At 43.5% G+C, this 15,991-nt stretch overlaps 1 long non-coding RNA gene across 4 annotated transcripts in view; it reads right to left on the bottom strand.

The window, feature by feature from the left end:
• Positions 1-15,991, bottom strand: part of LOC142585379 (uncharacterized) — a 74,186-nt gene that overhangs the window by 53,353 nt on the left and 4,842 nt on the right. For 2 of the 4 annotated variants that reach the window (XR_012829079.1, XR_012829077.1), the window contains exons 3-5: positions 15,407-15,567; positions 11,639-11,725; positions 6,647-6,823 (exon numbers count right to left, since the gene is read on the bottom strand). This is a non-coding gene — a long non-coding RNA (uncharacterized LOC142585379). Of the gene's footprint in view, positions 1-6,646; positions 6,824-11,638; positions 11,726-13,638; positions 13,705-15,406; positions 15,568-15,991 lie in introns of all 4 variants that reach the window. The other 2 variants (XR_012829078.1, XR_012829080.1) reach the window with 2 other exon arrangements.

Genomic DNA, 15,991 nt, shown 5'->3' on the forward strand with positions numbered 1-15,991 from the left:
AGAACACGCACCTATAAAGCGAGCTATACGAACAATGAAGAAGCATGTGCTTGCTGCGGTAAAGCTAGGGAAACGATGGAGGCATGTTTTATTAGAAAGTGAAGACGTCTACCCAGCGGTTGATTTAGGCACCACTGGCCTCCTTGAAGCGCTTGGGTTCAGCGAGAGCAGTGGAAAAGTAAACGTGTCCGCAATAGGGATTAGTAAGAGGCGATCGGAGGATTTGTGTAAGTAGGGAAACGACAAAAAAACGGAGACGTACAAAAGCACAGTTCGCAATAGGGGATCAGAAAATTTGGTTGTGGGAGTTTGTAGTTTTTTTTTTCTTGTTTAACCTAGGTAGGCCATTAGGCAGTACAATAACAAGAGCTTGGTGGCGCAACCCACCGCCCCGTTCCAAAGGGGACGCTCATAACATCCATTCATCCATCCATCCATCCCAGCGCGAAAGAGGAGTCCAGCTGCAGTAACACGCCTCATACATAACTCGTTTCGACGGTGGCAATACGTTCTGTCGCTATATTAATTCAATGCTAAACACTGTTATCGTCAACGGACATATTGAGATGGGTTCTCTGGAATTTTATTATTCGCTTCGGAGAACAGGCTCCGGGGGCAGCAAGAAAGGACTGGCAACAAGCACGATACGCGAACATTTTTTTTTTCTTACTTCGGTGAGATTATGCAGCTTGAACCCTTCAGGTAGTCCATCACTAAAGTGTAGCCAGCATTCTTCAGATATTACGCCTCTGCTCGTGTTTGGCGAGTGGTGCGCTGAAATTGTGACCGTGGCGTCACAGATGTTGGTAAGGCCAGATAGACTCACAAGATCTGCTACTTAAACACTAATATGTTTTTCTCGCGTTATGCCCTTTTCCGACACGGTGCATTAATACAGCGGTAGCACGTAAAATGGCGAGTTGTGCCTCGGCGGCAATGTACATGCGGTCGGGAGCCCGACTCGCCGACTGTCAGACGCCTCGCAATATTTGTGCTCAATAATTTGCACGCGGTTTTGCGAGCCACGCTGACTCCGAGTGGTGGCGCGTGTGTGCACGTATTTCAGAGGCCGCAGCGTTCAATACAGCCACGGAAGACGACGACGCCCCCGTGTCGCAGAAAATCCGGTGTCGGTGTCGGCGGAGTCGTCCGTGAGCGAAAATTTCCGTGTATATTTAGGTATATGTACATGGGAGCGCCTTGATATATGGCATGCGGTATATGCAGTTTGTGTTGCCACACCACTTTTGCACATACCTCGTCTTACAGTCTTGACAAAGTTATTCCTCGGAATTTTAAGAATGGCAGCCGCCCACAAACAAGTGTCATGAAACAAAACACAGACAGTGCGTGCCTTTTATGTTGTCTTCACATACGCAACTATTAAAAGCGGGAAACAGTAACACAAACCTGAAAATGATGTAATTTTCTTTAGCGCGGCTCTTCACTACCTCCGGGATCGGCCCACGCATGAGTTTCTACCAGAAAGCTCGCATTCGTGCATAGCGTTTGCCGCCAACGTTTTTCAACATTACGGTTACAAAAGCTGTGGTTGCCGGGAACCGTGAGAAGCAGTCTGGGATCTTTGAAAGCTATCGCGTTCCACTCTTTAAATTTTGCTCCAGACACGGCAGCGTCCAGAGCAAGTACCCGCTGTTATAAGCGAACGTCTGGAGAGATGCGGACTAGTGCCGCCATCTCTCGACAGTGAGACAAACCAGGCTACAACAAGCATTGCCTCCGCGATCAATGAGCGCCGCTCGATTACGGAGGCCTATTTATTATAATTTGCACCGGGCGCTGCGGCTTCTTAGAACTCAGATATTTCTGCGAGGTCGTATTCAACTTTATGTAACGATAATTTTGCTACTGCGGATAAGATTTGCACTAGCAAAAGGAACAGTTCTTGCAAAGGCCTGTGAAAGCGGTGTCATATAAAAACACACCAATTGAAGATTTCGTCTGATAGGTATCGCAATTATGTTACATAAGTTTAATGACTTGAGGCGCACATTTTTTTGCAAGATAAATTGCAGAGTAAGGTTAACGACCAAAAGTTGACTAATTAATTTCGGAGTGCTAAGAGTTTTCCAAAACATATCGATGCATTTCGCCACTAATTACGAGCACATACTTATAAAAACTGGGGCCAAGCACGTGACTTATGCCACATGGATACGTCACTACTGCCCTGCTTCAGTCGAGCAATTCAAGCACGTGCTCTAAAGTGAATTCGTACAAGGTTACAGAAATTTTCTTAATTAGCTAACATGACTCAGTACTTGTTTGCAATTATAGAGTCTGCCCCTTAGGCAATCAAACTGACATATTACTGAATATCAAAATCAACCACAGAAGATTTTTAACGTCTGTTTAACTTGGTAACCCGGTACGGCGAAACTTATACCCGGGCAAAAGAAAGGAAGTGTGCTTTCTGCAGTCCATGTAGTGTTGCATTTTCGAGTTTTATTGCGCAAGCACACACCTGCTCGCCCGCCTGCAAAATGTACCAAAAAAAACAAAGGAAAAAAAGCGTTTCATCGAGGCACTGCGAATATTCAGCAAAATGCTTCGATCATGTGATACTCTTTCACTCGGGTTTCGATCCTTTATGCGTAATTTCTGCATTCAATGTCTCTCATTGTCTTGGGCACCTTCGGGCCAGATACATAGGCGACGGAACTGCAGGACGAGTGTTCGACATCACTAGGAACAAATTTGCATTAGTTAATTGCATGGCTTGCTGAACGATTCTAATAAAGTGTTGCTTTCATTGTTCACAGAGTTCACTAGCACACTTGTTGTGCTGTAGTTCATTTCGTGTTCATGTGCAGTAAAACTTAAGTATATCTATATTTGGAGCCTGCGAACTCGGGTGCAGACAGATGTCACTTATTGCTAAGCGGCCCTCGGCCCACTATCCACTCAAGTAGCACTGTAAGCAGCACCAGCCTTCTTTTATAGCTTGTTTTATTTCCTTGTGCCACCACTCCTCTTTTCACTCCAGCAATCTTTTTTTTTTTTTTTTTTGCAGTGTCTGTTTTATCTACTAGCTACTGTATAACGCCTACCAGTTCCTTATATTCCCAGACTGTTGCAGAAGCATCTGCATTTTCTTCTCTATGTTATTTGCGCTGTTTGCTTTTCTTTCATTTTAATGCTAAAGCATTATATATACGGCTCATGAGGCGGAAAATTCGGCGCAGTTGTTGACAGTGGCATGACGAAAGTCATCAAACCCACGACCTTTGGGGCTAATTAAATTGAATTTGATTAAGGTACAGTTAATTAAGGTACAGTTGACACTTGAACCCTCGACCTTTGGCAGTAGTCCAATCCACTACCTTTGGTGTTAATGCAACGTTAACTAAGGTACCATTCATTAAGGTAGAGTTAATAAAGGTAGTCAAACACGACCTTTGTTAGGAATCCAACCCACGACCTTGCGTTGTGCGCACCTTGTGACGGTGCGCACGTTGGTCATGTGATATGTCGCAGCGCTTTCGCTGATGCGGCCACTCGAGTCACTTGGTCACAGTGCTTTCGCATTCATCCACGTAAAGATAACTAATTAAGTGCCCCTTGAATTTCTAAAGGATTCTGCTGCTGTTGGTTCGTGTATTAACGCAACAGTGTTGAGGGCTTAAGGGATCCCACATCTTCGCATTATGCGTGCGATGCACACACGAAGACGTGGAATCGTTCCCCACCAACGGCAAGTTGTTTTTTCATCCACTTTTATTGCCATTAATTTATAATTTCTTTAATTCAATTAGTAAGTACAAGTAATTTCCCCTACGTTTTTTTTCTGTTTGTTGGCTTCTCATGATATGATTAATAAAAATCTGGCCATGACATCCTTTCTTCTCGTTCAGACTATATCCGCGCCATTTAAAGGATGGATGCCGCACTTGGGATTCCCAATGTTACGCGCTTCAACCATGATGGTGAAATGGCAACACACCTCTAAGGCGTGCGACTCGGGAAGCAGGTGACCTGCTCCCGTCAGATGTTGGCGCTTGGGCCGGTTCACCACACCCATCTGGAGCCATGTCAACCACAGATAACAATCAGAGCACAAGGTTGTCGTCAGCGTGCTGCAGCGAGTTCATCGCAGCACTTTACATTGGCTATAGTATCTGCGCTACACAGCAGACGCAGGTACATGCAACTGTAGTACGTACGACAGGGCCGGAGTGCGTGCTTGTGCTCATGTGCTCCAGTCTCCATACACAAGTGCAAAATTTGGCTGACATATTCACAACAGCATATGCTATCCACAAAATGTTTTTTCAACAGGCCCGAGAGGTGGTTCAGGGTTCCCAATTCTGTCAGCATTGTGCAGTCATGGTTCCACACATCTGCAGTTTGTGGCATCGTGGGACACTTGAACTGCACGGCAAGCACACAAAACGCCCTCACAATTTAGACCACGAAATTTAGGTGGATTGGACTGCAGCTTTGAGCAAAACTTTGCATACAAGTTTTCTGTACTGCCGGTATTGCAAAAAAAAAAAAAAATTACAGAACTTGTAATGTTGCACGAACATATTTGAATAGCAGCAAATCTAAATACGTTAGATATGTTTAAGTTGCTTGCACTGTCTCCTATCAAGTGGAGCACATTGTTGATTTATGCTCCAATCTGAGAAGTCAACTACTAATGTCGCTTGAGGCCCGTCACTGTTCTCTACACCACGTCCTAAACTTAAGAGGAAGCTTTAGCTCGAGCGCTCCTATCAAAATACATGTAAAAGGAGAATTCGTTTTTCTCGGCAACCACTGCACCAAATTTGACGAGGTTTGTTGCATTTAAAAGACAAACTTAAAATCTAGAGACTGTTGGTTTCGAATTTTTGAGTTAGGTCGTCAATTTTTTATTAAAAATTGGCAAAAATCGAAAATTTTCAAGAAACGAAACTATAAAGTTTACAACTCTAACTCAACCACTAAAAATGATAATACAATTCTGTGAATTGCATCTAATAGTACATCTAAAGCGGACAAAATTGATATGTTACACATAAATATAAAAAAATTTAATCATAGGGAAATACAACCGTTGTAACCAACGTAACAAATTCACGTAAGATGTAAAATGACATATAGAATTTGTCCGCTTTGAATGGCCTAATGGATGCCGTTTACAGAACCGCGATATCAGTTCTTGATGCAGAGCTATGAATTTGTAAACTTGGTGCTTCTATGTTTTTCAAACAGTCAAATATTTGAAAATCGTTTTAAGAAAATTCAAGCCCTAAATCGAAATTCCGCTTCTAACAGTCACTAGAATTTAACTTTCTTTTTCAAATGCAACAAATTTCATCAAAATCGGTCCAGGGGTTATCTCATAAAAACGTTTTTGCGTTTTACATGTATTTGAATAGGCCGCATCAGAGTTGGACCCGAGCTAAAGCTTCCTCTTAAGCAGACAGTGCACATTAGACGGATAAAGATAAGGCCTGCAGCTCACATCTGCAGTTTGGCATTAACTTCGAATGACAAGCTGTGCCTTCACCACTGTTCACAAGCAGCACAATCTCTGAACTTCTTATGCCCTGCCGCGAGCTGTTGACAGCGATGCAGGTGAAAGGAACCTATTATGATCTATAAAGACTGACTTTGATATTCGTTGCAACTGCGTCTTAACTGGGTACATACTAAAAAGGTTTTGCTCTATTTTGATAAGCGACTCCCACCCCCATGGCTGGATGATCTACCGCTGGCATTGTATGGCCTCTTATAAAACTGAAACCCTTACTGGTATTCAAGACAACACAACTTCACCGCTTCTTCAGCTTCAGAGGACATAATCAACATCCACTGATAGAAAATATTTTGTATGAGAACTGCGCTGTAATCAGTGTAACGTACTGGCATATTAATTTGGCATATTTTTAATAATAGTAGATCATACTGCACATCGCGATTCCCAAGTACCAAAGTTACTGATAGCTAGCAGCACTCACTAAAGTATAGGCCTGAGCATGTCAAACAGCTGTTTTGTTTTGCGCAAAATATTCTGGCATTAAAATTTGCGTTAAATTTTCTAATTTCGACTCGATATTCGACCTTTATTTCTAGATTTGGTTTTATGTCCACGTCTAAATGTACCTATGCAGTATTTGCACACTTTTACTAAATTCCTATAAAAGGTTATCATATGACTGTGCTGTAGCATTTGGCCAATTTCAGCACAAAGAGGCACAACGTACATTGAACGTTGGAGAATAGCAACGCTTGACATGTTTGCCCATTGCAACGGGTTTAGCCACATCACATCATCATGTTAAAAGCAAATGGTTCCAGTGACATTGCATAGCTAGAGCTAACAGTGATTTCCATGCTCAGCTTCAGCTAGTAGCTCATAAACAAAGATGACGCAAGAGCATAGGAGCTCAACTACAAACTTTTGCTTGTCCCGAGTTCTTCACCTTTGAATTCATCTGGATAGTGACAAAGATTTCACGCTCCTTATTTCACAGATTGTCTTACGGCAGCCCAGAGTCAGATATGGTGGCTTTTTCCAACACTGCTGTAACGATGCGCCACCCAGATGTAAAGTGCTTCACAACATTATCAATAGCTCATTGGTGCACAAGTTTGTTTAACGACTGGCAACGTTTCCAACTGCTACCACACTTACAGCAAATCCCGCAACATCTTTTGGCATAATTCCAGTGATGCACAGTCCGCCAAATCTTTCGTCTCCTTTTCTACTTTTATTCGTATGATTTGCTGCACATGTGTAGTGATGCGCCCTTGTTATCAAAGGTCAGCACTGGCACTATTGCAGGTATGACCACGAATCCATCCGAGACACCTGCACAATCAATAGAACCACAGAATTAGGCTACGGCAGGCTCCATGTGGCTGCATCAGGTTGTAAAACGCATGGGTGCATTCAAGGCAAAGAAGTTTTAAAACGAGATAAAGACAATACACAAAATAGCTATAAGTATGACACGCCCTTTCGCACCACACACTTGTGTTTTCGTGTTTGTAAGGTCTACTACCTAGTCACTCTTTCTAAAATAAACTAGAAACATTCTTGTAAAAGGGATTAACCACTGCAAAGATATTTTTCTATGATGCTAGAGGAGTGAGTAGTGTTACGATCGGCCTGCACAGGTACTGCTCTGCAAAGCTATCTCAGCCCGCTGCAGGTATCGACACGTAGGGGTGGCATCCTTCAGAGAACCAGCGAAGACGACAGCGTTAACTGAGCATGAACTTCATTTGGAGAACTGGAGACTACAGCAACGTTAATCCACCATGCGCCTTCTTCAGAGAGTCGGCAACGGCAGCAGGGCTGGCCACATTTGGCGGACCGTGTTTAGTTGGTTGATTTGCCGTGGCTTTGATGGTCTATTTGCAGCAAGAAAGCTTCTCTAACGATAAGGTGTTTTGCAATGAGTTTCCTTGGGCCCCAGGATTCGTCACAGCCTGCTGACACTCATGGCGACTACCAGAGAAAGCCAGCTCTGAAATTAAGAGGTGCCAGCTGGGGTAAGCGTGACCACCTGGCTACGAGGGCCCGCTCAACTCGGGTTCTGTGAATCCAAAGTGCGTATGAGCGTGTGAGCCTTCCCCTTCAAAGGCAGGTCGACTACGCCCCAACGACTGTGGACGGTCTGACTGGACGAAGGTTGGGCAGCAATTTTCCCTCCCCTAGGGATCTAGGGAGAACAGAGGCTTTTTAAGCAGCAGTTCGTGGACAGAGGCTTTTTAAGCAGCAGTTCGTCGGCCGCTAGGTTGTGCTCGTGAGCAGTGTGCTCTGTGCTGCGTGCTTGGAGCTTGGAGCTCGTGCGCTGTGTGCTTCTTCTTCCGTGCTCCATTTAGGAGTCGTGCCAGACTGTTTAAATGTATCCCTTGTTCAAATGTAAATATGTAAATAAATCCTGTACTCCTAGTTCTCGAAGAGGGCAAGTTCCTCCCTACAACCATGTCGCAAGCGCGAGTGAGTTGGACGACGGCATGGGCCAGCTACCACATAGTTCATGCCCGACTACAAACCTCACAACTGGATGCCAGCGATGAGATCGTCCTACAACTCTTACAGTAGACACCAGCAAAAGTAGAAACTAGCAGCATTAAAAGCTCACATATATTTCCGATTATTTCATTTTTACAGGCAGCACAATGCGTTTTTATTGACTGGTATGGCGTGTAATGCTGTGGACAGTATACAGCAGATTTTACGCACATGATTGGTACAAGCGTGACAACTAAACCATTCTGCAGTGTACCACGTAAGCTGCAACATTCCCTGTTAAAGGGACACTAAAGGTGAATACTAAGTCGACGTGGACTGTTTAAACACCATTCCAGAAACCTGGCAATGCTTGTTTCACAGCAAGACTTAGTTTACGAGAAAATTGCATCTGAAGAGTCCAAATGCCTTTTGCAAAATTCAATTGTCGCGCCACCCAACCGGGGGAGTGGTGATGTTGCACATTCCATCATCACCCTATGCTGGCATCAGCGAGTAAAACAGTGTCTGACAGGTGGCGATACCAAGCCAAGGCAGAGTGGTGCAGTCATGCGACATCACATGCAAATTGAATTGTCTGCTACTTGCAGTTTGTGAGTTTCGCGAGCCAACAAAACCAATGCAGCGCTGTGACAAAAACTTCGTGAAACGCGAAAGCATGGGTAGCACGGAGTCCAGCGAAAATGACACCTTTCGACCGCCTGTGTCATCAAGGGTAATTTCAATGAGTTCTTTTTTCCAGAAATGAAATATAACTGGACAAGTAGCATTTTATTTCATTTTATAATACAATACAAGGATATTTTTTTGCAACAAATGGTTGAGTACTAGTGACAGAATTCAACTGAGGAGTCCTTTCGTCATTGGGCACGCACTTGTACGTCCCGGGGGAGTCTCTAATCATGCCTTGCATTTACCTCAATTTCTCTACTGTTAAGGCTCTGTTCGCGACAATATTGACACCTTGGAGATTATTGAGCACTAATCTATCACTTTCTCTTGACTTAATATTTGCCTTTAGTGCCCCTTAAGTTATTGAGTTGTGGTAAGTAGTGTGGCCGAGCGAACATCCAGGGATGAGAAAGTTAATCGATGGGTTTACTGTACGACAAATTATTGATAGCTCAGACTATTTTTTCTTAAGAAGGAATTATTGATATTTGCATTGTCATATCCTCCACATGTATTCCAAGTGACACTATTCTAGAAAAGAAATGTGGACAACCATTACATTTTACTGGTACTAAAATACGGGGCAGAAACTATATAATAAGTCTGACAAGAAGCTAGGAACTATACAACGAGTGATGGAAAGTCAAATTATAGATGCAACGTTAAGGGATATAAAAGTAGCAGTATGGATTAGAGAGTAAGTGGGGATAGCCAATATTCTGGTGGACTTCAAAGGCCAAGTACAAAGAAATTTCACTTTGACTAAATTGGTAACCTTCGCAAAGGCACAGGACTTATAACAGTAGGATTAAACTTCATCAAAAGAGCCAGGCAGCGTCTTCACCCTAGACGAGCAGTGCCCTCAGTCTAGGACGCTGTGGGCCCTGGCCGTCGCATGTCACACCCGCCACCACGATGGCCACCTCTTCTGCCGAGTCCGTGTCCACTGTTCTGATCATCGCCACCATCTGCTTGCAGTTCACCACGCTGATCAGATGCGTGTTCTTCTTTTGATACTTGGCCGCATCCACAAACCTGGCATCCAGGTCCACGTTGTGTACCTTCTCAAGTACTTTAGCTCTGGCCTCTCATTCCCTGTTGTGTTCAGGGTGCATGTTTCTGGGGGCCGCCACCATCTGATAAAGTCCCTCAGGCACAATGGAATCCTCCAACTTAGTGAGCTTGAGACGCTCGATCTGGTTCGCATTGTCAGCTTCCACAAGCTTATCCCAGTTGTTCTGACTAATCCCCGGTCGGAGCATCTTCTCTGTCGACGACATCTCGGGAAGACCCAGCGCAAGCTTGTATGTCCTGCAATTTAATTTGCACATTAAGTTTTCCTTTTTTTTGTTCTGCAGCTCCAGGTAAGGGGTGCCGTATGTCATTCTATTTATCACCAGTGCCTGTATCAGTCTCAGTATGTCCTGCTCCTTGAGTCCATCCTTCCTGCTCGCCACTTTCCCGACCAGGTGAGCAACCTATGTGATCACCTGCCGGAGGTTTTTGGATCATCGCGGTGCCCACCCAGTACCCTCGGTACCCACCCGAGGGGCAGGGTACCTGCGCTCTGGCTCTGTGCTCCTCGTTGTCACAGAGCCCTGGCTGCCCGCTGCTGGGTGACGTAAACAGAATGTCGCGTCGAGGAACGTGGCTTTGCGCTCGCAGCAGCCTCCCGGTTTATGTTTCACGCACTCTGATAGCCGAAATTCATCGTGCCACAGCAGGTAATCACATTTTTTTCAATATCCAAAAGCTGATAACGCTTGTACGCAGAGCTTGCTTCGATTTCACAATTACGATGAGCCTGCCGAAACTACAAGTTAAAAAGTTAATTGAAGGATTATTGTTAATTATCATCTAATTACCACCTATCACCTGTGACCCTGTGGTCGGCATCACTAACGGCATGTCTCCAAAGGAACCATCCTTTTATTTCAGAATCGATATTTTTAATTATTACTTAAAGTACAAAGTCTTTGCAGAAACACCCCGCATAGTAACTCTATATTGGAGGTCATGCCAAGGAGCCACACATTCGGTGTTATGTGCCACTTGGGGGTAGCTGTAACGGAGGCTGGTTTCCTTTGTTGTTTAAAGATGGAAGTATTCTATATCAAGCTCCACCTAAAATATGTGCCATGTACATATTTAGTACGTCCCACAATCACCATCATGCAAGTTCACAAGATGGAGATACCTTGCTGTTATGAACCTACATAATAGTTAGGAAAGTAGGCACAGAAAGGCTAGAATGGTTTGTTTTAGTAAGGAAATTGTGCTCTTGACTATTCTTATTTGTTGCAATGAGGAAATCTAGGTATAATTGTTTTTACCACTGATTACTTACGTAGAGAATGTGACTGGCAGACTGGACATCTCTAAAGGTAGTGAATATGATCGTGTTTGGAAGTGTCTAATGGTCCAAGTCAGTTAGTGCCCATGGCGACAGCATTCCTGGTGCTTTTTCAAAAAATGATCGCCAACAACTGTCAGCGCTATATGGCACCATTGTGTCAGGCATACCAGGCAGCCTCCAGGGTGCTGTCTACACTGCGCTGAAGCACATGTTTCGTGTGCTTTCTATGGCTGTCATTGCTTTGCCCTTCAAAACAAAAACTGCATATGTATGGACTTGTGTATCTGTTAATGTGTAATGACGCTGCTACTTCTTCTTAGAATACATGCTTTACTTTAGGGTTATGGTCAATTCCTTTGAAATAAGTAACAACCGCGTTTCTCTCTCTCTTTCTTTTCCCAGTTGCAGTACAAAGGTCAGTTATTTTGGCACGTTTTTAGCGACACCTCCACTCGTATTTTCAAATACGAGTGGAAGCATAACATCGTCCAAGATATTGTTACAGTTGGCCTTTAATACACATTGGACAAGTAGTGTGTGACAGCATCAGTAATCGAGTATAGGGCATATTGCCCAATGCACCATCTATAAATAAATTTATAAATTTTAAAACTAACCGTGCAATGATCCTCAATCCTGGCAAATCACTGGCTTTGGCAATAGGGCCCCTATTGTTCGGCAAGGCAGTTCGCCGGCTTTGGTAGCTAATGGGTTAAGAAGAAGGAATAGAGTTGGGCAGGTCATACAATGCTTAGGGCAGGAAACCAGTGTTCTATTACTACTGTCCGAGTCTACGCACAAGTGACTACCGCATAGACTCAGAGTAATCACATAATGGGTGCCAATACACAAAAAAGCACAGTTGGCCAAGGCAGATAATTAGTAGGTGTTGTGAAATTAGGAAACATGCAGGCATAAGATGCTGTCAGTAACCACAAGACAGGGTTAAATGGAGGTCACTGGGAAAGACCTTCATTCTGCTGTGGACATATGTAGGCTAATAATGATGATGGTTGCAAGTGCGATGAAAGAAGGTTGTATGTAAGAAGTTAAAGGGGTCCTGAACTACTTTTTATCCAAGTGGAGAAAGGCATTTGAAGTGAAAATAGGGTGTTTCAGAAATACTTTGGCGCAAAGGTTCAGCAGAAGCTGAGCTATTGGCAATCAAACATGGCCTCTACTGTGCTCCCGTTCCTTCTTCAATGTCTTGCACTGCAGCTATGGCGCAGTGAGGCATGCCCACAATGCTCTGCCTTCTAAATGTCACCGTGGGGCGCACTTCACATTTCATTTTGGATGTTAACGTAGACGCCACGGCCTATCGCTTTTGGTGCCTACAACTCGCTCTAAACATAATCCAAACGCGGTTGTCCTTAGCGAGCCGCAGTATCTAAACTATGTAGCCGACCACAGCTTGACGCTAGCTATCGGCCAATGGCAGCCGTCTAAGGGAATGACAAAATAATGCGCCTGATGACAAAATAAAGTGTCCAGTAAAGAGTGAGGACAGGGCCTTTTGCTGAAAAGAGAGCATATGAAAGAAAGGTGACTTCACGATCCGCTTGCAAGCTCCCCTCACCGCATACGACAGCAAAACTTGGCTGAGATGTTCACAGCAGCGTATCTTACCCACAAACTATGTTATTTCACCAAGCCCGAAGGGTGGCTCAGGGACCCTCTCATGGGAAAAAAAATGTAGATGGCAAAAAAATATAGCATTGCTAAAAAAAAAAAACAAGAATGGGAGGCCAACTACATTACTGGAAATCAAGCCAAAAGAAAGAGCCTAATGTTAAGCACACATTCATTTAATATGCTGATGTTATGAACTTGTATTGCAGTGATGCTGCTCTAACTTCTAAAGATTGTTATTAGGACTAACACAAAAAAGAAAAATCTTACATCCATAGCCACCTGACAAGAATTTAAGTAGGTGCGAGCGTTCCGCTTCATTGTAGCCTGCAAAGTAAGAATGCTGCCTTCGGAAATGGCTAACCACCTCACTATCACAGCAAACTGAACTTGGCTCCATGGAACCGGGGCAGCACCGGCTCAGTGTCTCCACTATCAATGGCAGCATTGGCATTCACGCACCTTACGGCGTCGGCAAAGCTGTACCATAGCCACCCAGTGCTCATAAGCTTCATTGGCGAAAACTTGAATGCAGCCATACACAAGTGTGTTTACATGCATCTCTTCAAGCAGGTCAGAAGCTCCATCCCACCCAAGCAGGCTGACATGACGCACCCACTAGCCCGACCCAATAGTGTTCATACGAATGAGTCAACTAAGTTTTGGTCCGACAAACTGACTCGCACCTTCTTAGTTGGGTACAAGTAAATGCTGCTGTAGCTGTGAGAAACCACGAATACACCATCTCAGCAGTGCACTACAGCACTGTCAACAAGGTGGTCAAGAGTAACGAAGCTGTGTTCTGCTGCATCGGACCAGAGTGCCCTACCAGAGTGTTTACTTTGGCCAGAAGATACCAAGCCCATAAGCGTTGTTAGCCCTTTCAATGTCGGATCTTTTTCTCGGATATTCTAAAACAAACATAATGGTTTATTTTTGGTTGTGCAGTAATGAAGAAATGACATGGATAATGGCAAATGCTCACTTAATGTGGTCCTCACATTCCTATGTGACAAGAGGAATGTCAAAAGGAACATGGCGGGACAGAAACCTGGAAACACACAGCTAAGTCAGTGATGCTGATAGGATTAAAGGCAGACTAAATGAAAATATTGAGTTTTTTCATTTCTTTTACTGTAATTTCATTTGGTGCCAGTTTAATTTTCACAGCTGCACCTATCCAAGTCCACAGTTACCATCTGAATGTTTGCGAAGAAACAGCATTTAAGCACGGGACAAGGGAGACAGCATACACGAGCGCTGACTAGCAACCATACTGTTTATTCATGCAGTAAAAGGCCACATATATGCAGTCATCACCAAGTGCACAAGACCCTGACATTTGACACAATTATGATTCACAATTGCAATTTGACAATTCTTTCCTGAGCAGAGACAGAGACAGTTCCCTGACACACATGTCAGCATACTTAAGGATAGCAAACACTTCGAAAATACCATGTGTTCTGTGTTGATATCTTTTCAAGATGAAGCCTTTGTCAAAGTTTAGGAGGCACTTACACTAGTGCTTTTGACTACGTAAGTGGCTGCAAGACACACCCTTAAGCAAGTTTGCATGTTCTCGTACTCTATGATTAATGTGACGACTCATTTGACCGATAAAGCAGCTGCCACATGCTTAAGAAATTTTGGAAACCACTTTTTGGCACACGTAAAGTAGGAATGGGTGTGCTTCTTGCCATAGGCTTTTTTTCTTTTGCTGTCTTGGTTGACCTTTCTGCAAAGCTGAGGTGTTTCTGTTGAGAACGCTGAAGGTGTGAGGCAGATACCTGCCTCACATCTGCTCTCTTGCGCAATTTTTTTCCGATTGTGGGACACTTTACGAACACACACAACAGTGTTGTTCTGGCTGGTTGTATCGCTTGGTTGTTTTCTTGCTGCTTTGTTGCCCTGAATGAACGTGGGATGCAAGATTCAGCGAGATTGCTTATAACACCTTCAGAAAATCCTGATTCTAGAAGTCTTTTCACTTCAGAGTTGAAGTCAACTTCCACTCTGTGGGGGCAAGACTATAAAAGCGCTGCCGTCAAACAAATTCTTGCTAACCCGCACCATTGAAATACAAATGTGATTCAGTATGGTTGCTATGAATACGGCTAATAGAGTGGGTCCTTAGTAGATGCAACTTCTTTATGGAGAACTTAGAAATCTGAATTATCAATGCACAGAAAAAATTGTCTTAGGTAAAATGGTAATAATATGTTTATGAAACAGTTAATTAATAAAGGGAAAATGAGACATCCACCCAAACGTAGCTAACTGCTACAAAGGAAACCCATACGGGTTCCTAGAAAGAAAAGCTTCGTAGTTGAAGAAAAATTTGTCCTGGTCCGGGACAGGTACAGTAAGTATTTGTATAAACCGGGCACAGGGACCAATTAGCTTTTTTTGATAGCACCGCTAAATGTAGTACACTTCATTTTCAAATAAAGCAAACAGCACAGAGGAAGAACAGGTTAAGACTTGGACATAATTGTAAGCTTAAAAGGTAGCAAAGGCAATGCTCTCTTTTAGAACCAATGTTCTAAACAGATTATTTTGCCTCAATCATGGCTGAAAAAAAAAACTATATCATTGTCGCAACACACACACTTGATGCTTTCAAAAGTTGCCAATTGGAATTACAACCGAGCTGTGAGTGACCTACCATGAAGAGCTCGTTTGGGGCCCTGGAGCCATGTTTTGATTAGGAGGCCCAGCATTTCTGCTAAGTGGAAAGACTTCATTCTCACCCTGGAATACTTTGTTGTAATCTTCTACCAACAAGCGGGGCTCCCATGCAGAAAGTTGGTCGATGAGATATTACGGTTACGGAGCTATCTTGTTTGTGCCACCTCAGGGAAAGGTGCAGCTGCTTACACAGGGGTTGGCGGGCTCAGTGGTTTTCAGTACTCTGCATGAGTTACAAGAAGACATCAACAGTGTAAAACAAATTGATCATTAAAACTATTGTCCTCTCTTAAAATCAACCAATGCAGCTAGAAATAAATCTATTAGGAGAGTACTGACACAAAAATTTTGTTTCTAACTTTTGTGCTTCTTTAGGGAGTTCCTGATCCCACAATTAGCCTCAATTCCTTGAGCAGCACAAATAATTATCAGATCACATTTTATGCAGCTAGATTAAATTGTACTCCAAGTGCAGCGCTATTTTAGATGTGAGGCAGGAGACTATTCACATTACCAAAACCATAGTTGGCATTCATGCGATGTGACAAACAATTCAAGCACGAGTCAGTTGGCTCAAAGCAGTTAGTTGACAGTGATATAAAGACATCGTCATTAAAAGCAGTCAAATTGACTCTTCCAATTGTGCA

The sequence above is a fragment of the Dermacentor variabilis genome, chromosome 6 (genome assembly GCF_050947875.1).
Source record: "Dermacentor variabilis isolate Ectoservices chromosome 6, ASM5094787v1, whole genome shotgun sequence".
In the NCBI taxonomy this organism is placed as follows: Eukaryota; Metazoa; Arthropoda; class Arachnida; order Ixodida; family Ixodidae; genus Dermacentor; species Dermacentor variabilis.